The following is an 8,185-nucleotide window of genomic DNA, read 5'->3' on the forward strand; positions in this document are numbered from 1 at the left end:
GATGGTATACACTGTTTTCAGCTACCACTGTGAATCAAACACAACTGCTGGTTTGATTTCTAAGTGCTGTCACTGTGTACCATATGAATATATACCAGGAATGTAAATTGTCTGAAAAGCTGGTATAGCTGATCTCATTACATAAAAGGGGCATTTTTTTATTAAGGGGACAATAGAAAATTTACATGTCTGGAAAGCTTTCTTATGAGTTGTCAGGTAATCATTGTACTCATGAAGAAGCTGGTACACAGTCTTCCTTCTGTGAAAATCACTGCTTTCAAATCTTTATACCTATGTATTTCAGTATGTTAACATACATAGCTGCCTGGAACTGATACAGCAGTCATGAGCAACGTGATCCAACTCCAGCAAATCCAGCAGCAGCAATCTCCAGACCTCACTGGGATGTCAGTCAGGTCTGTGATGGACCAGGTGTGCCAGTGGGTCAGACTGCACCTGACTGCTTAGGAAGGTATGCCTGGGAGGCTGAGCACTAGTGGTCTTCTCCATCTAAATCATGTGTAAATGTCCGCTGCACTTTTAGTGACCACAGCTGTATCTGAGCACTTGGATATGTTAGACAGGGCTACCATCGCCTGTACAAGCCAAAAGAGGACAACACAGTCAGTGATGCCATGACAATATGTTTTCAGTTTGTCAGCCTGTCATCAGTGCAGTGACTCCAAAAACTACCTTTCTGGCAGATCTGCCCAAATGTGAAAATGGTGGCCCTGCTTACATTTGTAAAACTTCTCCACTACTGCCTTAGCACACTCTGGGACATTTTGATATCTGTCATTTAACCATCATCTCTGTGTTTCAATGCATGTCAGTGGTTGGCAATGCTCTGGCTGGTTAACATTTAAATTGTGTCTGTGCTGCCATTCACTTCACTAATGCAAATAGTCCTGTGTGGCCTGACCCACTGCCCTGAAACCTTTGGCTCAAGCCCATAAATGCTGCAGTTCACTGAGCTACGCTTGTCTCTCAGGTAACACCCACAAATATGAAAAAGGAGCATGCTACAGCTCTGTTTGAAACATTAAAACAAGTATTAAAAAGTATTGGCACAATTAGACCTCAGAGAGGTTTAACTCTTTACCTGAACTTGTATGAATAATGTACACCTTTAATTCATATCTCTGGTTTCTAACCAATTCCTTATCCATCTTAATAATGTATTACCTCACCCGTATTTAGGGAACTTTTACAATAATCTATCAAGGGAAACTTTGTCAGATAGCTTTCTAAAAATTCAGACATATTAGATCTATTAATTTAATTTAATAGCTGTTCCACATTGTAAAAGCAACCACTTCCTTTTTTTCTGTAATGGTGAGGAAAAAAAAGTAATGCTTCAAGTCATTACGTTAGCCTCACTCTGCTCAGATTATATGATGTGTCTGGTTCAAATAACATTTTTGATAAAAACTGCCAGTTTGCACTTGGATGAAAACTGTGCTTTGCTTGTTGGTGTCCTTACCTCCTGCAAAGCACATTCCCATTGTAGCTACAAGTCCATCACCTTAAATAGCTTCTTAACACCAAAACCAAAAATGGTGAAGAAAAATACCACCACTTTCACCTTCTTCTGTATGCCAGAGAGATCACACTCATCTTCTTGAAGTACAGCCCCAGCAGAACAGGTCTCATATTTTATTACAAAAAAGTATATTCCAAGCCCTTGCAGCTGCAGGGGGAAGTTTTAACATGCTATCCTTATGTTTTCAAAACTCAGAATATAAATAAATTTAACTCTATAGGTAATAATATTTCTTAAAATCCAGGCATATGGAAATATGACTTGTATTTAATTAGCTGAGCAGTGGTATTCTTCATCAAACAGGAACAGTTGAGATTGTTTTTTTCAAGAGGACAACTAAACTGTCCTTGAAGAATGGTATTTGTCTCAGCTGAATATTTGGTTGGTGTTGATTAAAAGGATAGTATCTTGCATTTTTATATATAAAGTCATTTATCTTGTGAATCTGGAGTTAGCAGGCTAAGTATTGCTAGCAACTGAGAACTGAAAATAGCATTGAGTCTAGTAGTGCTGTTAAGAAGGCTTGATACATATCATGTTGAAAAATATCTCAATTCTTGTTCTCTGTTTAAAGTGAGAAGACTGCTAATCCAGATTCTGAAGGGGAGTTTTTGCCCTGAAGTTGGTACAGTGACTCAAATTTCAAAGAGATCAGAGCAATCACAGTTTTCTTCTTTTGTTAACTTTGCTTAAAATGTTAAGATATGTCAATCTGATTTCTGATAAACTAAAGGAACTGATGTTTGAAAATGTACTTTGGAAATGGCTGGCTGGCTGTTCACATCCAGGGTGAGAATCAGCTATCAAAATTGAAGGCATTTAATTATGCTAATGTTTTAATGTTGCCTGTTAAATAAAAGTGAAGTTTTCATTTTTAATGTGGAATATGGAACTGCTCCTTATGGCTTTTTTAGGACTTCTTGTTCTATCTCATAAATTCATACAATCATATTAAGCTATGAAAAATGAACTAATGACCACAGTCTTTTTTGATGTAGTAAATCCACCTGAAGTCAGGAGAGTAAAACAGCTATATTTATTATAGTCAATTCTATGTTTAGGTACTTAGTCTTTTGTGTTAGCTGTTCTTTTTATTCTGACAAAGAATTATAGGGAGGGGCTCATATTTCTAAAAATTATTGTTGTAATAAATGAATGTCTGATTTTTTCTATTATTAATATTGAATGAACTCTCAGAAAACATTCATAATTGTTTATGACAACACACAATTAGTTAAAATGATATTGATGTGTTTTAGTAGGAGCTCACAGACTGCAGAAAATTTCTCCCTCTATTTCAAGGAAGAACAATTCCTGGGATTTAAAGGAACATTGTTGGCACCTTTCTTTTCCTTTAGAAATTGAAGAAACTTTAGACTACAGCATTGCGTGTGTATAACTTTCTATGGTTTTCTTATCATCACTTTCCTTCCCATAAGTTGTATGGTGTTTATTTTTATTAACTACTCAAAAGAGTCCTAGGAGCTCAATCAAATCTCCTTGATTTTTCCTTGAATCTATGCTACTTTGCTTTGAGTCTGGAATGGAAACCAGACAGAAAACTCACATGACAAAAAAAAGCAGTGTTTGGAAGAGGAATTGTGTTGCACTCACGGTCTACGACTAATGAAAGCTGGGTACCAGTGACTTCTGGTTTTACTCTGAGCAAATCACTTAAGTCATCATGCTACAGTTTTCCTTCCCATAAAATAGGAGCATAATGCTTCCTTCAACTATTTTTGTCTCTCATACCCTTGTTAGAGTGTTAATTCTTAGGATATATCTCACACTGTATGGCTTGAGGACAATAAAGGTCTTGGTCTTAATCAGAGTCTCTAACTGGTACCTGAAATGCAAATAATGAATGCAAAAGTGAAAATCCTTGGAGGTTTGTTTTTTGTTTATTTGTTTGTTTTTTTTGTGTGTGTTTTTTTTTTTTTTTTTTTTTTTTTAATTTTTCAAATCAAGTTCAAGGTTGTTCTTATTTTGCCTGAATGACTTTGCTTCTTTTTTAGTTATGTCTGAAAATTATTTGGCACTGTATCTTTAGTGTTGCTCACTGGCACATCTTAGGATCATTGTAAGGCTGAATATGTCCTAAATTAAAGAAAATAAGAGAAAGCACTTATTATTTTTTTAAATTGTTTTTCTTTCTTATAGGGTGCGGTAGTTAGGAGACCATGCTTCTCAGCTGTGTGTCTTTCATTTGGTTGTTTCAACTTCAAGCTAAGCAGGCACAGAATTTTTTTGTTTAATAGGCCAAACTCAATGTATCATAATTAAACCAAAGATAATCTTATTTTAGCATGAAATGCACATCTGAATTTCATGTTATCCTACAAGAAAATCACATATGATTTTTGTGTGGCTGGCAAACTGAAAGTTTACAACTTTAAAGGCTGGGGTGTTTTTATTATTTTTTTTCATTTTTACTGTTTCATTAATTGAGAAGAGAAAGTAGGCAAAAGGTAACTGATCCAACAAAGAGGAGGCTTATGGGCTTCGGGCATCATAAGAAGATCCTGTCCTTTTTGCCACTTACCATTTCTGGTCATCCGAGTTTTAAAAGTGCATACAAGTCCCCATTATAAATTGAAGTTCATGTCTTGTGATAAACCATTATTATAAACACAATCTGCCTGTAAGAACCAACTTCTCAGACCACTGCATGTGACGCTGTATCCCTTCCAGGAAAGGAGAGGGCTTTTTTTAATAGCAGCTCTTTGACACATAACATAATATGTTGGTCTTTGTGTTTAATGGACGAAGTACTGACAAGATCAATCCAGAGCACCCAAGTTGCATCCTGCTCTGAAGCACTTCCTGCAGAAGACACACTTTAGCCACTAAAATAAACAGAAAACCAATGAAGACGAGGTTGCTAAATATATAAGTTAGATGCCCAGAGTCAGGCATCAAAAGAACTTTTTCTGTGGTGTTGAACCTGAGTATAAACCGGTGTTGTCTGAAATTGAATCCTTAGAGGACACAATGAATGCTCTCAGATGTCGGTGTTGCTTCAAAGTATAAACTAGCTACAGAAAATGCAGTTGCTTCATTCAAAAATACATGTATGAGAAACCATTTTAGAGAAAACAGGAAACATCTTAAATGAGAAATGGTCAGGAGCACAACAGAGCTAAACATCTATTACTTATTGACCCATAGGAAAAAGAGGAATCATGAAGTGTAGAGATGAATTTCCCTCCAGTCTTCCTCTAGAACAAAATACTTTTGAAAGACCAAAAAAGTTTAGTTTAGCCTTAAAATCCAAAGATTCCACGAAATCCTGTGGTTCTTCAGCTCTATGGGTCAACCATTCCACTAGTCATACCTTTCATTGTAGGCAATACATGATGCTTCAGAGGAAGTGTAAATTACTTGCTCAGAGGGATTTTTTTTCTTTTAATTATAACAGTCAGATTAGAGGGACTGTTTGTGTTCAAAGGCTGTATGTTTACAGCCCATAGAAATAGTTTATCTTTTCCTTCATTCTGTTACAGCTCTATACTTCTTCTGGGACTAGAATCAATACAAATAACAAAGTAATACGAGAGTCTGGGACTAGGCTGGCTCAATGAAGTTTTCAGTACTAACAAATTAAGCAAAAAATCCTCAGATTTCCAGATTAATTAATTGACAGGAAAGCAGTGGAGAAGCACAAGCTGACTGACATTTGATCTCCAAAATAAAAGTCTGAGTTTTCTACCTACCATACACACCTCTATTCTGTTAAGTTAGTGCAAAAGTAATCCTCTTTTTGCATTGTTGAAATTTGCCATTTGATATTGGAATACATTCTTAAATAAATGTGGTAATGTTATTTAAAATTTGAATGCACTTTTCTCACTTAATTTTTTTTGCTACTGACTTATTACTTGCTTTTTATTTTGTAGTTATTTTAGACTGTGGAAATGATGTTAGACAAAATGCAAATCCAACTGATTTTCTTATTCAAGTTCAAAATGGTTCATAAAGCAGCAGCAACAACTTGCAACATCAACAACGCATTTGGCTCAGGAACTGCTACCAAACATACAGTGCAGTGGTGGTTCATGAAGTTTCTCAAAGGAGACGAGAGACTTGAAGATGAGGAGCATAGTGGCCAGCCATTGGAAGTTGACAACAACCAATTGAGAGCAATCATCAAAGCTGATCCTGTTACAACTACAAAAGAAGTTGCCAAAGAACTCAACGTTGACCATTTTACAGTCGTTCAGCATTTGAAGCAAATGGGAAAGGTGAAAAAACTCGATACATGGATGTCTCATGAGCTGAATGAAAATAAAAAAACCCCATCATTTTGAAGTGTTGTCTTCTGTTACTCTACGCAACAATGAACCATTTCTCAATTGGATTGTGATGTGCAATGACAAGTGGATTGTATACAACAACAGGCACCAACCAGCTCAGTGGCTGGACCAAGAAGAACCCCCAAAGCACTTCCTAAAGCCAAGCTTCCACCAAGAAAAGGTCATGGTCACTGTTTGGTGCTCTGCTGCCAGTCTGATCCACTACAGCTTCCTGAATCCCATCAAAACTATTACATCTGAGAAGTATGCTCAGCAAATTGATGAGATACACCAAAAACTGCAACACCTGCAGCTGGCATTGTTCAAAAGAAAGGGCTCAGTTCTTCTCCACGTCAATGCCCAGCCACACATAGCACACACAATGCTTCAAAAGTTGAGCAAAATGGGCTACAAATTTTCGCCTCATCCAGCATATTCACCTGACCTCTCACCAACAACGACCACTTCTTCAAGCATTTTGACAACTTTTTGCAGGGAAAACACTTCCACAACCAGCAGGATGCAGAAAATGCTTTCCAAGAGTTTGTCGAATCCTGAAGCATGGATTCGTACACTACAGGAATAAACAAACTTGTTTCTCTCACCTGTGTTGATTGTAATGGTTCCTATTTTTAATAATAAAGATGTTTTTGAGCCTGCTTATAATGATTAAAAGTTCATGGTCTGAAACTGCAATTACTTTTGCACCAACCTAACACTGTGCATCACCAACGTAAGGGAGAGAAAGCAGCGTACCATAATTTCTTCTCTATTTGCAGCAAAGAAGGCAAATAAAATTCACTTCCTGGGGTAGATTTCCAGAAGTCTGAGGGTAGAACTAAATTACCCAGGGAACAGGGACTTTTAACCTTTGTGTATTGATTTTCCTAGTTAGCCACTTTTTTTCTATCAATTCCAAAATATAAAAAAATTAAAAAAGAATAATATCCCACCCACAACACCAAAAAAACCCACATCGAAATAAGAAAATAAACAAAACCCCCAAATGAAAACAAAGAAAAAACAGAGAAAAGCAAACACAAACTATTTCAGTATGGGTCTGTGGTTTGGCAAAAAAAAACAAAACCAAAACAACAACAAAAAAAACCCCAAAAATCTGCAAAATCTCATCCTGGAGATTTTACCTTTCTGTAAAAATATGAATATTTTGCACTGATTTCTAAACAACAGTAGCAACAAAAAAGCAACAGTTCACCATTAACTAGAACCACTGCTAGGAAACCATAACACTGACATAAAAAATAGGAAACTTCTGCTTCACTCCAGCCAGAATTTAAACCTAAGGAAAGGGTTTCTGGTCTAAAAACACTAATCAAACGAATGGTCTGACCTTGCGTGATGGAAGATGTGTGGAGAACAATAATTTTAAGCTCCTTGACTAAGTCAATAAATTTGCTATCTTGCTCTTCCTGTGATTTTTTTTTTTTTTTTTGGTAGATGTATTTCTTTTTGAAAAAATCGGACCAGACAAAAAAAGAAAAAAAAAAATATTCATAATCTATTAATCCTTTAATGGCAACACGTATTTTTGTAGCACAGAAACAGACATCCACTTGACATCCTACCAAGAATGGAAGAAAGATAACTTCTCTTTGTTTAGTCTACCCAGCCCTAGAACAACAAGGTGTTTGGGGGATTCATCGCTTAAACTTGGCACAAAGAGCAATTTACATTTCTTTTTTATTCAAGTCCTTCTTTGGTGTGCCTTTGAAAAGAGAACAAACATATTTGTTGCTAAGGAAGGCCCTACAAATATTTAAAGTTACGTTTGGGTTAAGATTTTGCAACATGAATGTAAAATGAAGTTGATTTTTTTCTTTTTCAGCATCTGGATGCTGAAGAACACCAGTGAGTAGCAGCTAACATAGAAATTTGCACTGTAGCACTTAAAGGAGAGATAAAGGAAAGATGCCAGGACAACGAAGATTCATTCTTCCCTGATTTAGATGCCACAGATATTTGGACTGATGCAGCAAGAAAGCTTGCTCTTGGTTTCAGGTTGGGTAATAAAATTTAGATTACAGTTCCAGTAGAGATCTCACCCCTAGCTAAATTCCTATCATGTGTGAGACAGTATGGCATTCCTGTTTTGAAAACTTTCTCAAACAAGATGCTGAGGTATTAAGTAACTTATTGCAAATCACATATCACAGCTGATGCTGGCTCCAGTTCTCTAGAGTTACAGTTCAATGTTCCATCCAATGAGCTACTCAGGCTTGTGCAAAAGCTTGTGATTGTTGAGTTTTTAGCTCCCTTAGTCTCTCAGAAGTTTTCCAAAGGCTGAGCTTGTGCTTATTTGAAGTTTAAAAGGAGGGTGTTCATGTAAGCT

General features: G+C 36.4%; 1 pseudogene; it reads left to right on the forward strand.

The window, feature by feature from the left end:
- The first annotated feature begins 345 nt into the window (after nt 1-345).
- On the forward strand, nt 346-6,471 carry LOC102084535 (histone-lysine N-methyltransferase SETMAR-like; annotated as a pseudogene).
- The last annotated feature ends 1,714 nt before the right edge of the window (nt 6,472-8,185 follow it).

Source organism: Columba livia, chromosome 3 (genome assembly GCF_036013475.1).
Source record: "Columba livia isolate bColLiv1 breed racing homer chromosome 3, bColLiv1.pat.W.v2, whole genome shotgun sequence".
In the NCBI taxonomy this organism is placed as follows: Eukaryota; Metazoa; Chordata; class Aves; order Columbiformes; family Columbidae; genus Columba; species Columba livia.